At 44.0% G+C, this 18,945-nt stretch overlaps 1 long non-coding RNA gene across 2 annotated transcripts in view; it reads left to right on the top strand.

The window, feature by feature from the left end:
- The window catches only part of LOC141258051 (uncharacterized), a 45,880-nt gene that overhangs the window by 7,858 nt on the left and 19,077 nt on the right, over positions 1-18,945 (top strand). For both annotated transcript variants that reach the window (XR_012318180.1, XR_012318179.1), the window contains exon 3: positions 17,320-17,453. This is a non-coding gene — a long non-coding RNA (uncharacterized lncRNA). The remainder of the gene's footprint in view (positions 1-17,319; positions 17,454-18,945) is intronic.

Below are 18,945 nucleotides of genomic sequence, written 5' to 3'. Positions count from 1 at the left end.
ATAGGTAGATATGGGATAGATAGATATGGGATAGGTAGATAGATAGTACACCAGCTATATATAATAAGGATGATTTTTTACATATCGATAAGATAGAACGTCCACCGTGCATTGTCATGCATTACAGGGTTCATGAAAATAATGTGACCATGTGAATGTGTAGAAAACATTGAAGGACTATGGTAGGATACACAAGGCCCCCTAGTAATGCAATATTTAAAGATTTATAAGCTTCTCTAAGGTGGTGGGTTTTTGGATGTGCTCAAAATGTTTAATTTTGCCAGTCTGTAGAAGATTCCAGAGCAGATCTGCAGCACATGAGGAGTCTTCTAAGCAAAGTGAAACAAAGAACATGGAAAAGTGCTTAACAGAGATGAAGCATGACAGAGAGCTTTGTAGTGACTTGCAGAGAGCAGAAACCATAGCAAAAGGAAAACCAGCTTAGTTGCAACATTCATGATGGAGTTTCAGACATATAAAAAGCAAAATACAAACAAGAAGTGTGAATATCAACCAAAAACATCCAATATGTTATCTAGTTGTGAAAATGGTAATACACTAAATGACTTTGTTACTTGATATATGTAGCCTGTAACATCACTGCTTATACACAGAATTCTGCCATAAACATATTCATTTATTATGCGTATTGGAGACAAGCTGCTAGCAATCACTGACAATGGTTCATCTGACAGTGGATATTGATATACCTACAACGACACTTACAGTACAGACCTAAAGTTTGGACACACCTTCTCATTTAAAGATTTTTCTATATTTTCATGACTATGAAAATTCTAAATTCACACTGAAGGCATCAAAACTATGAATTAACACATGTGGAATTATATACTTAGCAAAAAAGTGTGAAACAACTGAAAATATGTCTTATATTCTAGTTTCTTCAAAGTAGCCACCTTTTGCTTTGATGACTGCTTTGCACACTCTTGGCATTCTCTTGATGTGCTTCAAGAGGTAGTCACCGGAAATGGTCTTCCAACAATCTTGAAGGAGTTCCCAGAGATGCTTAGCACTTGTTGACCCTTTTGCCTTCACTCTGCGGTCCAGCTCACCCCAAACCATCTCGATTGGGTTCAGGTCTGGTGACTGTGGAGGCCAGGTCATCTGGCGTAGCACCCCATCATTCTCCTTCTTGGTCAAATAGCCCTTACACAGAATGGAGGTGTGTTTGGGGTCATTGTCCTGTTGAAAAATAAATGATGGTCCAAATAAACGCAAACCGGATGGAATAGCATGCCGCTGCAAGATGCTGTGGTAGCGATGCTGGTTCAGTATGCGTTAAATTTTGAATAAATCCCCAACAGTGTCACCAGCAAAGCACCCCCACACCATCACACCTCCTCCTCCATGCATGTAGAGTCTATCCGTTCACCTTTTCTGCGTCACACAAAGACAAGGTGGATGGAACCAAAGATCTCAAATTTGGACTTATCAGACCAAAGCACAGATTTCCACTCGTCTAATGTCCATTCCTTGTGTTCTTTAGCCCAAACAAGTCTCTTCTGCTTGTTGCCTGTCCTTAGCAGTGGTTTCCTAGCAGCTATTTTACAATGAAGGCCTGCTGCACAAAGTCTCCTCTTAACAGTTGTTGAAGAGATGTGTCTGCTGCTAGAACTCTGTGTTGCATTGACCTGGTCTCTAATTTGAGCTGCTGTTAAACTGCGATTTCTGAGGCTGGTGACTCGGATAAACTTATCCTCAGAAGCAGAGGTGACTCTTGGTCTTCCTTTCCTGGGGCGGTCCTCATGTGAGCCAGTTTCTTTGTAGCGCTTGATGGTTTTTGCAACTGCACTTGGGGACACTTTCAAAGTTTGCCCAATTTTTCGGACTGACTGACCTTCATTTCTTAAAGTAATGATGGCCACTCGTTTTTCTTTACTTAGCTGCTTTTTTCTTGTCATAATACAAATTCTAGCAGTCTATTCAATAGGACTATCAGCTGTGTATCCACCAGACTTCTGCACAACACAACTGATGGTCCCAACCCCATTTATAAGGCAAGAAATCCCACTTATTAAACCTGACAGGGCATACCTGTGAAGTGAAAACCATTTCTGGTGACTACCTCTTGAAGCTCATCAAGAGAATGCCAAGAGTGTGCAAAGCAGTCATCAAAGCAAAAGGTGGCTACTTTGAAGAACCTAGAATATAAGACATATTTTCAGTTGTTTCACACTTTTTTGTTAAGTATATAATTCCACATGTGTTAATTCATAGTTTTGATGCCTTCAGTGTGAATGTAGAATTTTCATAGTCATGAAAATACAGAAAAATCTTTAAATGAGATGGTGTGTCCAAACTTTTGGTCTGTACTGTATGTATGGGTCCTCTGCAGTGGCCTCAGTACATCTTCTTGGCATTCAAATATTTCTTGAACAAAATATATTTTTGTGACATTGATCTCTCCACCTTGTACCGAACCCAACTTTATAAGGCGTTGCTCAGTCTGCAACATTTTGCCTGTACTGTTATTACCGATATTGCCTAGCTATAACATTCAAGTGTAGAGTGGGAAGAGGGAAGGTACCCAAATTGGAACCATTGCTTTCCATATACCTCATCATATCTAAAGCATAAAGAAATGATTGTTCAAGGGAATCTGTCAGCAAGATCAACCCCACTAAACCGTTTACATAGACATGTAGGTGAGTGAAAAATAAATGCATTAGTACCTTTAAATCCATTGGTACGCTTATATCTGCTATCCATTGCCTGATTTCAGAGAAATCCAGAATTTTAACACTAGACGTTAAGTGCTTTGTTATGTCTGGAGCACTTGTGAGAGTGCGAACTGTGATAGCAGCAGGAGAGCATTAGGACCCTGTGGGTTTTGCCTGGCTGAGCTCAGAGCAGGGGCAGATCAGGAGACCCTGTGTGTTCTGAGGGTGTCTGCTGTGTGGGACGCTGGAAGGAGAGTCTGAGGAGAACTGTGAGCACTGAACTTCACCAAAGCTCTCTCTCTATAAGCTCTCCTGTGGGGGTTGTTAACCTCTGGCCCTGGTGAAGCTGTGTCCCAGCTTAAGAATGAGTGCTGAGTAGAGATGAGCGTTGTTCTACTCGAACTGTTCGCCAATCTCAAATTCGAGCTGTTTTGGGCGGTGTTCGAGCCGTTCGGCGAACACGAACAATTTGATAAAAATTCGGCTGTTCGAGGTTATGTTCGATAACTGTTCGTGCACCAAAATCATAACTGGATTTTTTCTCAGTAATGATGAAAATTAATGTTAATACGCAGTTTGAGTGTACAGCGGGGTGGGGGGAGGGGCAAGGGATGGATCTCTGCAGGAACAATGAATATCTCCATTTTTTTTTCTCTTTCCCGCATTTGCAGTGGGGAGGTGCAATCTGTCAGCCTATCAGCAGCGCACACACGGAGCGAAGTGCTTTTTTTCACACAAGCAAGGGCATGTGTCTTTGGCAGTGTATGTCACATGTCCTTGCCCTATAAGACCAAGCCATTTTCCCCGTCGCCACCATTTTCTCACTGCTGCAGCTGCGTGTTAGACGGCACCGCTGTTGCTGTGTGCGCTATACCTTGTTAATTTCAAGCCAATTTTCGCACAAATATACAGATAGCTTGGGAGTAGGGAATAGTTGTGATTGCAGTCCTTTTAAGGACTAGGTTACAGTATTTCCTACGACTTTTATCAGGGAGGTCTGTGCTCTTAAATAGATAGGTTGTGGGAGTAAAGACTAATTGTAATTGGAGTCCTTTTCAGGACTAGGTTACATCAGTTCCTATCAGCTTTTGCCAGGCAGGTCTGTGCCAGTGCTGTGCAAGTTTTTTTCACAGCATTTGGCTGAATCTAGCAAAGCTAATCCTTTTTGGCCTATTGCAGAGTGTGTTAGTCAGTGGAGTAGCCTATCTGTGCTGCAAGATATACCACCTGTGTATAGAATACCAATTTTTTTACTGCACCTAGTGAAGTAAAATCTTTTGGGCATAGCATCATTCTATTAGTCCATCTATACTGACCTCCATCAGGTTGCAAATTAAAACTAATTTTTATCTGCATCTACAGTACCTCTGAAAAAATATTTGGGCTTCTAGCTGTGTGTGGGACTTGTTGTATTAGTCCATCTATACTGACCTCCATCAGGTTGCAAACTGAATATATTTTTTTCTGCATCTACCTCTGAAAAAATATTTGGGCTTCTAGCTGTGTGTGGGTCTTGTTCTATTAATCCATGTATACTGACCTCCATCAGGTTGCAAACTGAATATAATTTTTTTCTGCATCTAGCTCTGAAAAAATATTTGGCCTTCTAGCAGTGTGTCGGACTTTCTCTATTAGTCCATCTATACTGACCTCCATCAGGTTGCAAATTAAAAATAATTTGTATCTGCATCTACAGTACCTCTGAAAAAATATTTGGGCTTCTAGCTGTGTGTGGGACTTGTTGTATTAGTCCATCTATACTGACCTCCATCAGGTTGCAAATTAAAAATAATTTTTATCTGCATCTACAGTACCTCTGAAAAAATATTTGGGCTTCTAGCTGTGTGTGGGACTTGTTGTATTAGTCCATCTATACTGACCTCCATCAGGTTGCAAACTGAATATATTTTTTTCTGCATCTACCTCTGAAAAAATATTTGGGCTTCTAGCTGTGTGTGGGACTTGTTGTATTAGTCCATCTATACTGACCTCCATTAGGTTGCAAATTAAAAATAATTTGTACCTGCATCTACAGTACCTCTGAAAAAATATTTGGGCTTCTAGCTGTGTGTGGGACTTGATGTATTAGTCCATCTATACTGACCTCCATCAGGTTGCAAATTAAAAATAATTTTTATCTGCATCTACAGTACCTCTGAAAAAATATTTGGGCTTCTAGCTGTGTGTGGGACTTGTTGTATTAGTCCATCTATACTGACCTCCATCAGGTTGCAAACTGAATATATTTTTTTCTGCATCTACCTCTGAAAAAATATTGGGCTTCTAGCTGTGTGTGGGTCTTGTTCTATTAATCCATCTATACTGACCTCCATCAGGTTGCAAACTGAATATAATTTTTTTCTGCATCTAGCTCTGAAAAAATATTTGGCCTTCTAGCAGTGTGTCGGACTTTCTCTATTAGTCCATCTATACTGACCTCCATCAGGTTGCAAATTAAAAATAATTTTTATCTGCATCTACAGTACCTCTGAAAAAATATTTGGGCTTCTAGCTGTGTGTGGGACTTGTTGTATTAGTCCATCTATACTGACCTCCATCAGGTTGCAAATTAAAAATAATTTGTATCTGCATCTACAGTACCTCTGAAAAAATATTTGGGCTTCTAGCTGTGTGTTGGTCTTGTTCTATTAATCCATCTATACTGACCTCCATCAGGTTGCAAACTGAATATAATTTTTTCTGCATCTAGCTCTGAAAAAATATTTGGCCTCCTAGCAGTGTGTCGGACTTTCTCTATTAGTCCATCTATACTGACCTCCATCAGGTTGCAAATTAAAAATAATTTTTATCTGCATCTACGGTACCTCTGAAAAAATATTTGGGCTTCTAGCTGTGTGTGGGACTTGTTGTATTAGTCCATCTATACTGACCTCCATCAGGTTGCAAATTAAAAATAATTTTTATCTGCATCTACAGTACCTCTGAAAAAATATTTGGGCTTCTAGCTGTGTGTGGGACTTGTTGTATTAGTCCATCTATACTGACCTCCATCAGGTTGCAAACTGAATATATTTTTTTCTGCATCTACCTCTGAAAAAATATTGGGCTTCTAGCTGTGTGTGGGTCTTGTTCTATTAATCCATCTATACTGACCTCCATCAGGTTGCAAACTGAATATAATTTTTTTCTGCATCTAGTTCTGAAAAAATATTTGGCCTTCTAGCAGTGTGTCGGACTTTCTCTATTAGTCCATCTATACTGACCTCCATCAGGTTGCAAATTAAAAATAATTTTTATCTGCATCTACAGTACCTCTGAAAAAATATTTGGGCTTCTAGCTGTGTGTGGGACTTGTTGTATTAGTCCATCTATACTGACCTCCATCAGGTTGCAAACTGAATATATTTTTTTCTGCATCTACCTCTGAAAAAATATTTGGGCTTCTAGCTGTGTGTGGGACTTGTTGTATTAGTCCATCTATACTGACCTCCATCAGGTTGCAAATTAAAAATAATTTGTATCTGCATCTACAGTACCTCTGAAAAAATATTTGGGCTTCTAGCTGTGTGTGGGACTTGTTGTATTAGTCCATCTATACTGACCTCCATCAGGTTGCAAAATAAAATAATTTTTATCTGCATCTACAGTACCTCTGCAAAAATATTTGGGCTTCTAGCTGTGTGTGGGACTTGTTGTATTAGTCCATCTATACTGACCTCCATCAGGTTGCAAACTGAATATATTTTTTTCTGCATCTACCTCTGAAAAAATATTGGGCTTCTAGCTGTGTGTGGGTCTTGTTCTATTAATCCATCTATACTGACCTCCATCAGGTTGCAAACTGAATATAATTTTTTTCTGCATCTAGCTCTGAAAAAATATTTGGCCTTCTAGCTGTGTGTGGGACTTGTTGTATTAGTCCATCTATACTGACCTCCATCAGGTTGCAAATTAAAAATAATTTTTATCTGCATCTACAGTACCTCTGAAAAAATATTTGGGCTTCTAGCTGTGTGTGGGACTTGTTGTATTAGTCCATCTATACTGACCTCCATCAGGTTGCAAACTGAATATATTTTTTTCTGCATCTACCTCTGAAAAAATATTGGGCTTCTAGCTGTGTGTGGGACTTGTTGTATTAGTCCATCTATACTGACCTCCATCAGGTTGCAAACTGAATATATTTTTTTCTGCATCTACCTCTGAAAAAATATTGGGCTTCTAGCTGTGTGTGGGTCTTGTTCTATTAATCCATCTATACAGACCTCCATCAGGTTGTAAACTGAATATAATTTTTTTCTGCATCTTCCTCTGAAAAAATATTTGGCCTTGTAGCAGTGTGTCGGACTTTCTCTATTAGTCCATCTATACTGACCTCCATCAGGTTGCAAACTGAATATATTTTTTTCTGCATCTAACCCAGCCAATAGTTTTGGCCTAATACCACAGTTTGGCCACTCAGCTCTGCTCGGTTACCATCCATTGTTTTTTTGTGCAAACAACTCCAGAGTTGTGAATTAGTTAACCACCAAAATGAGTGGAAAAAGGCCTGCTGCTGGTGGAAAGGGGAATAGGCATGTTGGGAAGGGGAAAAAAGGTTGTGTCCGTGGGGTAGGTGTTAAAGCAACAGTAACATCTGCAGAAGAAAGACCATCTTCCAGCCAAACTAAAATGTCTACTTCTTTTAGCGGACAATGTGATAAGATCCCTTTCTTACGGCCACGCCAATCGCTACAAATTCCAGATGAGGCACAAAAACAGCAAGTGCTTCAACGGATATCAAGTGCTCCTTTAAGTGGGCTCTCCTCCACATCAACTTCAACATCACAAATACTCCAGTCCTCAAAGGTGTCACCCAAATCGCACTTGCTTCCTCACAGCTCCCAAATCTCCAGCTGCCCGTCTGAGTATGAGGTAGAACAGATGGTTGAATCTGCAGAGCTTTTACTCATACTATAGCCTGGGAATCAGAGGTCGACTCCAGCGCTTCTGTGAATCCAGACGAGGAAATGATCTGCACTGATGCCCAGAATCTTTATGAGTCAGATCCAGGACCAGACGCAGAAGGTTCTGACCATAATGTAGACCCTCATTCCCAAACTGTAACTCCTGTTGGTGGAGACAATGAGGAAGACGATGATAAGACTCAAATACCTGATTGGAGCGACAACTTTAGTTTTTTGTCAGGGCAGGAACAGGTTGGCTCTGAGGACGACGGGTGTGATAACACACAGGGTGATGATGATGAGGTTGGAGATCCCACTTACTGTCAACCCACAGTCAGCCAAGAGATGAGGTCAGCAGAGGAGGTGGAGGAAGATGCTAGTGACGACGAGGTCAGGTTGCGCCTTCCTGGACAGAGACGTAGTACTGGAAGCACGTCAACAACTTCATCCTCAAACACAACTCTGCCTCTCACCACAAGTCGTGGTGGCTCTTCAGGTCGCATGGGTGCTAAGCCTTGCATAGCCTGGGCATTTTTTCAGATCGATAAAGATGACCCAACTCGTGTTATCTGTAACATTTGTCAGCAAAAGCTAAGTAGAGGCCAAAAAATACATAGTTTGAGTACTTCATGCATGAACCGGCACATGGACATGAAGCATAAGTTGCAGTGGGAAGCTCAGTGTGCTACAATGCGGCCTAGCCGGCCGGGCCAACCACCGTCTGCCATATCTTGTGCATCCGGGCCTCTTCATCCTCTGTGACTGGGGGGACAGCAGTCACACCTGTTTTGGGGCGCAGACCTGCCACCTCTTTACCCGCAACAGCCAGCGTGATTGGCAGGTCATCATTTTCTTTGGAGGTGGCAACAGCAGCTGGTGTTGAGCGCTGTCCGACATCGATAGCACCACCTTTGGATCAAGGCAACCTAACATGTCCACCTGCATCTTCCTCACAGACCGGCAGTTTGCCGGGGACACCCTTATCAACCCCGTCTAAGCACAATAGCCAGCCCTCGGTCCCTCAGATGTGGACAAGTAAAAGACCATTTCCTCCTAGCCATGAGAAAGCTAAGAGGTTGAATTTCACCATCTGCAAGCTCTTGGCTACAGAAATGCTGCCTTTCCGCCTGGTGGACACAGAGGATTTTCGAGACCTTATGTCCGTCGCAGTGCCCCAGTACCAGATGCCCAGTCGGCACTACTTCTCAAAGAAAGGTGTGCCTGCGCTCCACCAGCATGTCGCACACAACATCACCGCTTCTTTGAGAAACTCTGTGTGTGACAGGGTGCATTTCACCACAGACACTTGGACGAGTAGGCATGGACAGGGGCGTTACATGTCGCTGACTGGGCACTGGGTAACTATGGTGACAGCAGGACAAGGGGCTGCTGTCCAAGTCTTGCCGTCCCCACGAGTTGTGCGTCAATCCTCTTTATGTCAAAGTTCCTCCACTGCTTCTGCCTCCTCAACCTCCTCTCGGTCTTCCACCTGCACCCAAAGCCTGTCTGGTCATGCCACAAGCTTTCTAACTGCGCAGAAGGGATCCTGCACACCTCCTTACTATGCTGGCAGTAGGGCTCAACGTCATCAGGCGGTTTTTACATTGAAATGTCTGGGAAATGTGAGTCACACAGCTGAGGAGTTGTGGTCAGCTCTGGAGAACCAATTTCATGAATGGTTGTCTCCACTGGACCTGAAACCAGGGAAGGCCATGTGCGACAATGCTGCAAACCTGGGTGTGGCCCTTCGCCGGGGCAATGTCACACACGTGCCTTGTATGGCTCACGTGTTGAACTTGGTTGTCCAGCAATTTTTAGCCCACTATCCCAGACTAGATGGCCTTCTGCAGAGGGCACGGTCGCTGTGTGCTCACTTCCGCCGTTCGCATCCCGCAGCTCAGCGACTTACATCTCTACAGAAGTCGTTGGGCCTGCCACTTCACCGGCTAAAATGCGATGTGCCTACCCGGTGGAATTCAACTCTGCACATGTTGCAGCGACTGTGGCAGCACCGACAAGCCCTGGTGCAATACGTTCTGACGTATAGCCTGGGCCAACGAGATTCAGAGGTGGGGCAAATCATGCTGGAGGAGTGGTCTCAGATCAGGGACCAATGCACCCTTCTGCACAGTTTTGAAATGGCGACGAAGATGTTTAGTGCTGACGATGCCATTATCAGCATGACTATTCCGGTGATTTACATGCTGGAGCACATGTTAAACAGAATTCGGAGTCAGGTGGTGGCACAAGAGGAGGTGGAGGAAGTAGAGGAGGAGGAGTTGTATGCGGAAGGGCTAACATCTGCAAGGTCCAGACGGTCGGCAGCACCAAGGCGGCAGGCATGTGAGGGTGGGGGAGATGGTTTTACCAGGGCGCATGGTAGCAGCCAAACTAGTGAAGAAGGTGCAGGAGCCCAGGAAGAAGTGGAGGACGAACTGATGGAAGACTCATCAGATGAGGGAGACCTTGATCACATTTCTGTTGTGCGAGGTTGGGGGGACAGGACAGAGGAAGGAAGCATGATTGTTACCTCGCCACCAACACAACAGGGACTTGGTGCTCCTGGATGCGCAACACACATGAGTGCCTTCTTGCTGCACTACCTGCAACATGACCCTCGAATTGTGAGAATTAGAAATAATCCTGACTACTGGGTTGCCACACTGTTAGATCCCCGGTACAAAAGTAAATTTGCAGAAATTATTCCTGCCATAGAAAGGGATGCACGCATGCAGGAGTATCAGCAGAGACTGTTGCAGAATCTTACATGTGCTGTTCCACAAAATACCAGTGGTGCACGTAGTGAATCTCACAAATCCAACTTGCCAACCGTGGGACCGTCAAGTGTTCAGCACTCAAACCGTAACAGAACCACAGTATCTGGTGGTAACATCAATTTTGCGGAATCATTTCACCACTTTTTTAGCCCATCCTTTGCAAGGCCACAGGAGACAAGAAGTCTGACACATAGTCAACGCCTAGAGACGATGGTACAGGAGTATCTCCAAGTAAACATTGAAGCCACGACTGTGTCACTGGACCCTTGCTCTTTTTGGGCTTCCAATCTGGATAAATGGCCGGAGCTAGCCACTTACGCCTTGGAGATCTTGTCATGCCCCGCAGCCAGCGTTCTGTCTGAACGTGTGTTCAGCGCTGCTGGTGGTGTGCTGACAGATAAGCGCACGCGACTCTCCACTGATAATGTAGACAGACTCACGTTCATAAAGATGAACAAATCATGGATCCGAAACGACTTTTCTACCCCTGTGTCATCCTGGGGAGAGTAAAAGCTTGATGATTGGTTAAAATCACCCTACCAACTGTTTTAAGCTTTCAAATTACTAATCATGTTTATCTGTATCTTGACTGGAAAATAATTTGGGCTTTGTAGCAGTGTGCAGCACTGATCCTATTAGGCCATCTATAATAAGCTCCACCAGATTTAAAATTAAAAATAATTTTTAGCTGCATCTAGCCCGGAAAATAATTTTGGGGCTCCGAGATGCGCAAGACACATAAGTGCCTTCTTGCTGCACTACCTGCAGCATGACCCTCATATTGTCAGAATTCGAAGTAATCATGACTACTGGGTTGCCACACTCTTAGATCCCCCAAACTTTTCGATCAACCTTTACATTTTAATAAAGACCAAAAAAATGGTCATTTTTGAAATTATAAGCATTAGCAGGTTGTTAGAAACTGAAATCAAACAGTTTTCAACTCAAAACTTTATTCTTGGTGATGTTACATTTTCACATAGGACCCCTTGTTCGAAATGAGCTTCTGAACTCTCTCGTCCATTGAATTTGTCAGGTTTTGGATGGTTTCTGCTTCAATTGTTTTGCATGAGGACAGAATACCCTCCCAGAGCTGTTGCTTAGATGTGAACTGCCTCCCGCCATCATAGACACTCCTTTTAATGATGCTCCAAAGGTTCTGAATGGGGTAGAGGTCAGGGGAGCATGGGGGTCACATCATAAGTTTGTCCCCTTTTATGCCCATATCAGCCAGAGATGCAGATGTTTTATGTGCAGCATGAGATGGTGCATTATCATGCAGAAAAATGATCTTGCTGTGAAATACACGGTTCTTCTTCTTGAACCATGGCAGGAAGTGCTGTTTGAGAAAATCCATATACATTATGGAGTTCATCTTTAGCGCCTTCAGGGATCCTAAAGGGGCCGACAATCTCTCTCCCCATGATTCCAGCCCAAAACATTACTCCACCTCCTCCTTGTTGGCGCTGTAGCCCTGTTTGCGTGGGGTGTCCATCAACCAGCCATCCTCCACTCCATCCATCTGGACCATCGAGCGCTGCACGGCACTCATCTGTGAACAAAACAGTTTTGAAATCAGTCTTCATGTAATGTTTGGCCCACTGGAGCCGTTTCTGCTTGTGTGAAGTGGATAGAGGAGGTCGACAGGATGGCGTATGCACAGCTGCAAACCTCTGAAGGACCCTGCATCTTGTTGTTCGGGGGACGTTGGAGGCACAATCAGCTTCAAAAACTTGTCTGCTGCTATGACAAGGCTTTTTTGCCGCTGCTCTTTCAACCTGACGTAATTGCCTGTAGGAAAGAGTCCTCAATTTGCCCTTATCAGCACGCACACGTGTGTACTGTGAATCAGCTACATACTTCTTGATTGCCAAGACACTTCATCCTGATCATCGCACAATGTTGATTGTAGTCATGCCTTGACCTAAACACTCCACAATTTGTTGCTTCTCAGCAGCCGACACATCCTTTTTCTTTCCCATTTTGGCAGAAAATGTAGGCTGCTGAATAATGTGAGAGAGCCTTCTTAAGTAGTCTTGCCTTTCATTGGACACACCTGACAAACTAATTAGCACTGGTGTCTGCAATTGCTTACAGTGATATAAAGAGCCCTGACACACATCACCATCAATGAGTTTAACTGACAAACAAACAAATTCTTCCCTTATCACTCCTAAACACTTTTTGCATAATAATTTGGAACACAGTGTACATGTGCTTTTCCACAAAACACTAGTGGTTCACGTAGTGAATCTTACAGTTCTAACTTGCCAACCGTGGTCTGTATGGAGTTGTTCAATAAAGGGCCCAAAATTAAGATAACATAGATGGGAGAGGTCTCTATGAATAGGAATTCCTAAGTATTTGATACCCTGTGAGGGCCAGGCAAAGGGAAAGTTGGACTGGATGGAATCCTATATGGATTTGGGGAGGGAGACATCGAGGGCCTCAGACTTCGCTGCATTGATTTTAAAATTGATGAGAGCAGGTGCTCCGTCACTAGGATGTATAAGAGAGGGGACAGAGAACATCCCTGCCTTGTCCCATTGGTGATTGTGAAAGGTGATGAAAATGTTCTGACGCGCCCCCTGGGCCTTGGGACACCCGGAGCCGGACCCTTTTTGGTGGATGCTGGTGGTTGTAGTCTCCGTGGCGGCAACCCGGTTCCGTGGCTCAGGGCGGTCAAACCAGTGGCGGAACTATTTATGTGGTTTTGATGTTTAAATGTCCGACTACGCCACCCGTGGATTGCGGTCAGAGTGATCCGCCGCTCCAGGGCAGACCGCTGAGGCTGGTGTTGTGGGTGCAGCAGAGCATAGCATAACTCCCCACGGGAGGAGTATAGCCTCAGGGCAGTGTATGCGGAGGATGGGGGTGATGGTGCAGGGCAGCAGCAGTAATGACACGGAGTCAGTTATGCAGTCCAGGGCCTATACTCACAGTTCTTATTATCCAGACCACGTCTGCAGGTAACGGCTGCCCACGTCGTACTGTGCTCACAAGGTGAGGGGCTCAGACAACTCCCAGATAACTTTGGAGCGCTTCACAGGACCCCCTTTGTGTGTCCTTTGTCTGGCCTTTCTTACCAACCCTTCTGTCCGGCTGCCTCGGGCCTCCTCTTGGTAAACTTGGCGCCAGTTTCCCTGACCCTATGTGGTGCCTTCCTAGCGGGTGTAGCGAGGGGCTGCGCCACATAAAATGTCACAGCCTCCTGTTTCTAGCTGAGGGTCGTTTCCTGCCTCCACTAGTTTCGGGGACCGGTCTCCCCCTTTGGCCTGACCCCTCCACGCAGGTGGATTCTGGCGTGCGGTGGCGACTCGCCCGTCCGCACCCCTGAGATCCCTTCGTTCCTCATTCCTGGAGCCTTCTCCGCTCCTCTTCCTTCCTTCTCCCTCTTCCAGGCCTGGGCCTCTGTTACTAGGCCCGCCTCCGGAGCAGAGCTCATGCAGAGCCCCTGCTCCCTGCCACTTCTGCTCAGACTTCTCTGCACTGAACTAAGATGGTGCCCACCTTTTATACTCCCTTCTCAATGCACCCAGGAACTGCTTCCTCCCTGCTCCTGCACTACAGGGTTCCCCTTCCTCAGTGTTCCCTCCCCCCACTCCAGCCAGGGACAGGGACTTTCGTGCCCATCTCAGGGGCATATTGGTCGCCCTGCCCCACGGCAATGTAGTGTAATGCATGCAGGTGTCGGGTCCTGATCCACACTACATCCTTACCTGAGAGTGAGATATCACACCTCTGGGTGAGGTGCAATACCTCTGTAGCAACCGAGCCCTCAGGGTGCTACAGTTCCATTTATCTTCAGCCTAGATGACGTATTGCGATACAGGGCCGTGATTTTGGCTATAAAAGGGTCCCCTAGACCCCTACCCCAAGCTTTTTAAGAGAATCATATATGGCGTGCCAGGAGACTCTATGGAATGCTTTCTCAGCATCCAACGAGAGTATCTAATTACAAATTTTTAACTGCATCTAGCCCAGGAAATACTTTGTGCCTAGTAGCAGGGTCTGCTAGTCAGCGGATTATCCCGGCTGTTAAGCAAGCTACACCACCTGTAGTTTGGACACTTCATTTTTTCAAAGGAAATGCTTCGGGACCACGGGATACTCAGTGAAGAGCATCAGGAGGCACCCCAAGGCATAGGGGCTGGGACTGGCAGTAGGATGCCTTGCGGTGGACAGCCGAGCTCGATCCTTATAAAAGCTTTTTAACTGCAGCAGCTTTAGTGGACGCTACTGGAGCTGGAATTACGCGGCTGCTGGCATGAGACTTGCCCTCCAATAGATCCTTGTAAATGGATTTAAAGTGTATTCATTCAAATTAGAGAGACAATTTAAATTAAAAAGCTTAGAGCTGCCTCCACCACAGGGGGGCTCGCTCGACCCACCAGCGGACAGGCACCAGTATTGGGAGAGGGGGGCTGGCCGTCAGGGTCCACCGCGGCTCTGGCACAAACCCGGCGACACGGAGGTGGCACGGGCAGGAACGGACTGGCCGTGTCGGCTTCTCACTTTTTGGATTTTAGAAGGGCATGACATGCCTATATCTGTGTCTCCCCCTCCTTTTACTCCTCCACCTCTTTTCTTTTCGCATGACTATATGTACTTGTCACTTTTCCATGTGTTAGTTATGTCTTCTGAGCAGTTTGTCAGCTTCTGGACACCTTTGAAGGTGTTTTCTATGTGTTTCTATGTGTTTTTGTTTGCCTGCCATTGGTTTTAATGGTGTTCGAAGGTGTTCGACGAACAGTTCGACGAACAGTTCGGCGAACACACGGGTGTTCGACGAACCGAACCGAACTCGAACACTACGGGGGTGGCTCAACACTAGTGCTGAGCTGGTGAAAGCTGTGTGGCTCTTCGGAGTTTTGTGGAAGTCCATGCTGAGTGGACTAGAGACTTTGTGCTGAACGAGCCAAGTGTCGAGTGAGAGTGAAAGAGACTGAGGATATCATCTCTGTGACGGAGCGTGTGCTTGGTTGCCTGGAAAACAGTGAGTGACTGCGAGAGGAGAAACGGGGTTCGGTGCCATTCACACTGAGAGGATACTGACAAGCCTGGTGAAGAGTTCTTCCCGGACCTTAACCTGAGGCTACAGGACTAAAGTCCCCGGCGTGTGGGCTCGGCATCGGCCGACAAGACAAGGAACCTTTGCTGTTTTTGTAAACGTCGCTTTTTATTTGGCCCCAAAGTTTTCCGGGACTAGCTGCAGCCACCGCGATTCACAGGCCTGTGATAGGCCACATCTGAGGTTAACGGTACCCTAACTTTAAGATACCCGGCTATCCTTATACTAGGGGTATGAGAGCAATTGGTATAGTTTCATGCATTGTTATTGTTAGTAGTGGTAGGATTGTACTCAGTGTGCCATCTCAGGGGTCCCTATAGAACACCCACACAAGACTGACACAGTGTTTTGGTAAAATTGCTCCAGATCTTTAGTATAATTCACATAAACTGGAAACCTTGAGATTGACACATTGATTTCTGCTTTTGCTGATTGTGTGTAGTTAGTAGAGACAGTGTCCCAGGTAGAACCTGAGACTGATTCATGCAATACTGAATTTTAGTCTAATCCCTGTTTTAGTGAAGAAAGTGTTGTTTATTTCTGTCTCTGTCTCAGTTTGTGACTCACTGGATCTCTCTTGGACCTCCGGTCATTACACACTTAACAAATCTCTGCCTCATGAGGTTATTTCCTTACTTAACACCTCCCTCTCTGTGACTGATATCTTAATGTATTGGCATAGTTCACTGCTTCCCTGGCTGCTGTGTACTAAGGATCCCTGCTAAGGGCATTGACTTCAGCATGCTACTGTGCATCTACTCCACCCAGCCAAATTGTACATCCAAATGTGCAAAGCATCCCCATTGCATTTGAGTTTCTAAATTTTTTTTATTTAATTATCCTCCAGACATTGTACAGTTATGAATGTTTGATATACTTCATTACCATATTTTCGTTCCTTCGCTCCAAAATACTATACCAGTTCATTCTCCATGCTCTCTGTCAACTGTATTCAGTCTGTATACAGCACTTTCCATGTCTCAGCCTCTCTATTCCCCAAACTTGTACTCAGACAGGGAAATTCCCGTACATTTGATTGCTTTAATAAAGAGTATGGATCTTGCCGAACAGCAGTTAAAGGAAGGTTTTAAAGGAGCATAAACTGGGCATTCAAACAAAACTGCAGCATAGTGTTTGACAGAGAAGAAGGCAAAACAGGGTAATGAATAAGATAAAAAGTTCATACCTTTGTGATGCCTGAAGGATAATTAATTAATTAAAAAAAAGTTTACTTGAGCTATGTGCTAACATGCTTCCTGATCGTAAATAATGAGTCACGCAAATAAAACATTGAAAAAAACAAAATCTCTAAAATCTCTCTAGCAACCAACCTTCCATACTAGCACTGTTCCATCATTATGGTCAGTGAACCCCATGATTACTATTGCAATCATTGTGAATCATCTGGTGATGAGCCATTTTTGGCCAAGACAATCAATGGGGCATAGTGGTGACATCACTATGTTCAAGAAAGCAATTGACAGCCATGATCACCTGACACATGGATGGAAATCAGTCTGCAGATTGTGAGTCTTTTTGCAATGCTTTATGCAAAAGGGACATTTGGGCAGTACTTGGAGACTGTGGCATAGACATCACAGGAGACATGAGGCTGCCCCTGCTGTATTCTTCTATGCATTGCGCATTGCATTGATAAGACATCTACTTTAAAATTTTAGGTAAGAGTTGCATTATTAATATGTACTTGAAGTCCAATAAATGCTATGTTTCTTATTCATATCTTTAGCAAAATATTACTACAAAATAATCCTTTCTGGACAGTATTGTGGACAAAATGTGACTGTGATTGATAGCAATAATAGCTAGTGTAATGTTCTAAATGTTACCAATTTTGCTAACGAAGACTTTCTTTGTTGAAGCAGATTTGTTTGCTTGCAGTGGAGATGGTTTTTAGAAGTATACCGAGCAAGTGGAGCTGCTTTTAAAATGCTTGCAACAGCAAAGTGAATGGAACAAATACTGAAGTGGTGAGGTGAAAGCCTTTTTATAACCACTGGTAAGAATTTGTGTATTAATTATGCTGAACACTAGAATGATGGAGATGATGGTAAATAGCTTGCAGATCTGATTGTTAAGCAGTCGCAGTTAGATTACTAATAGAATAAAATATGAGAGTTCTACTTCAATAGCTTTCTGGTTTGTTCAGGTGAAATTTGACAAACATCATATGTTCTTTTTGGGGATTAGTGGCTTTATACCCTCAATTCAGCCATGCATAACATTTTTTTACAGTGTCCTCCCGATAGTTGATTCATGAAAATTAACATTAGCTATTTTTAGAGAGGCCTTTAGTTTCTTAGTATCTTGGGTTCCTTTCTGACCTTGCTATTATATGCCTTTGAGAGATCTTTGTTGATTGACCACTGCTGGAGAGAGGACATGAAAATACTGTATAGAAATTGAATGCATAAAATAATGAGAAATTTTTATGCTATGCTTTAGAAAAGAAACTTCCTCTTTTACTTTTAGATGTACTGGAGCAATTAAACATTACTGCAATAGTATACCTTTCATATTTATTCACAGTTAAATTAACTTTGTGTATTTGGTGGAAACTTTGCATCATTGCAACATGTACATTTTAGGGCAGGTTTGGGAAAACTCAGACACATGGGTCATTTATGAAATGCAAGTCATTTCCTCTGGCCCCTGGGTAAATTTCTAGGGACTGCAGTGATTGGGTCGCCAGCCTTACTTTGCCAGCTGTTGGCCCTTTAATTTCTCCCTAGACTGTGAGCACATGCATGCAGCATTCACTTCTGAACACTGCAGCACATGCAACAAAGGATTACGTCTTGATGCTAGCCAGGGCCAGGACATTGTTCATGGGTAGAGTTAGCACACTCTGAGCTTCTGTCCTCATGTTGAAGGTAGCAGTTGCAATGTCTACTATGTACTGCATACAGCAACCTTTGTATCCTTTGTGCTGTATATACACCATTCCCAGTGTCTTCCATGTGTTGTACATACACCAGTCCCAGTGTCTCCCATGTCCTGTATATACACTAGTCCCAGGGTCTTTGTTGTGCTGTATATACACCACTCCCAGGGTATCCTATGTGGTGTATATAGAACAGCCTCAGTGTATCCTAGGTGATGTATATAAAGCAATATTTGTGTCTCCTATGTGATGTATATCCAGCTGTCCCGGTGTTTCCTATGTGATGTAGCGATTACAAAAATTGGCGTGCACACAGTTATAGAGTGAGGTGCAGGTGGAAGGGAGTTGCAGACTCCACAATCACTAGAATATGTGATGTATACAGCAGTCTCAGTGTTTCCCAGGTAATGTATTTATAGCAGTTTTGGTGTCTCCTATATAATGTATACTGAAGTCTCAGTGTCTATGTGATGTATACACAGCAGGCTCTGCGTCTCCTATGTAATCTATACTGCAGTCTCAGTGTCTCCTATGTGATTTATATATAGCAGTCTCGGTTTATCTATCTATGTGTTATTTTATACAGAAGACCTCTCAGTCTATGAGT

This window comes from Phyllobates terribilis, unplaced genomic scaffold (assembly GCF_046119375.1).
Source record: "Phyllobates terribilis strain yellow unplaced genomic scaffold, ASM4611937v1 Scaffold_3__8_contigs__length_932513732, whole genome shotgun sequence".
NCBI classification, from domain to species: Eukaryota; Metazoa; Chordata; class Amphibia; order Anura; family Dendrobatidae; genus Phyllobates; species Phyllobates terribilis.
Note: the sequence above shows the minus strand (reverse complement) of the source record. Positions and strands in the feature narration are given on the sequence as shown.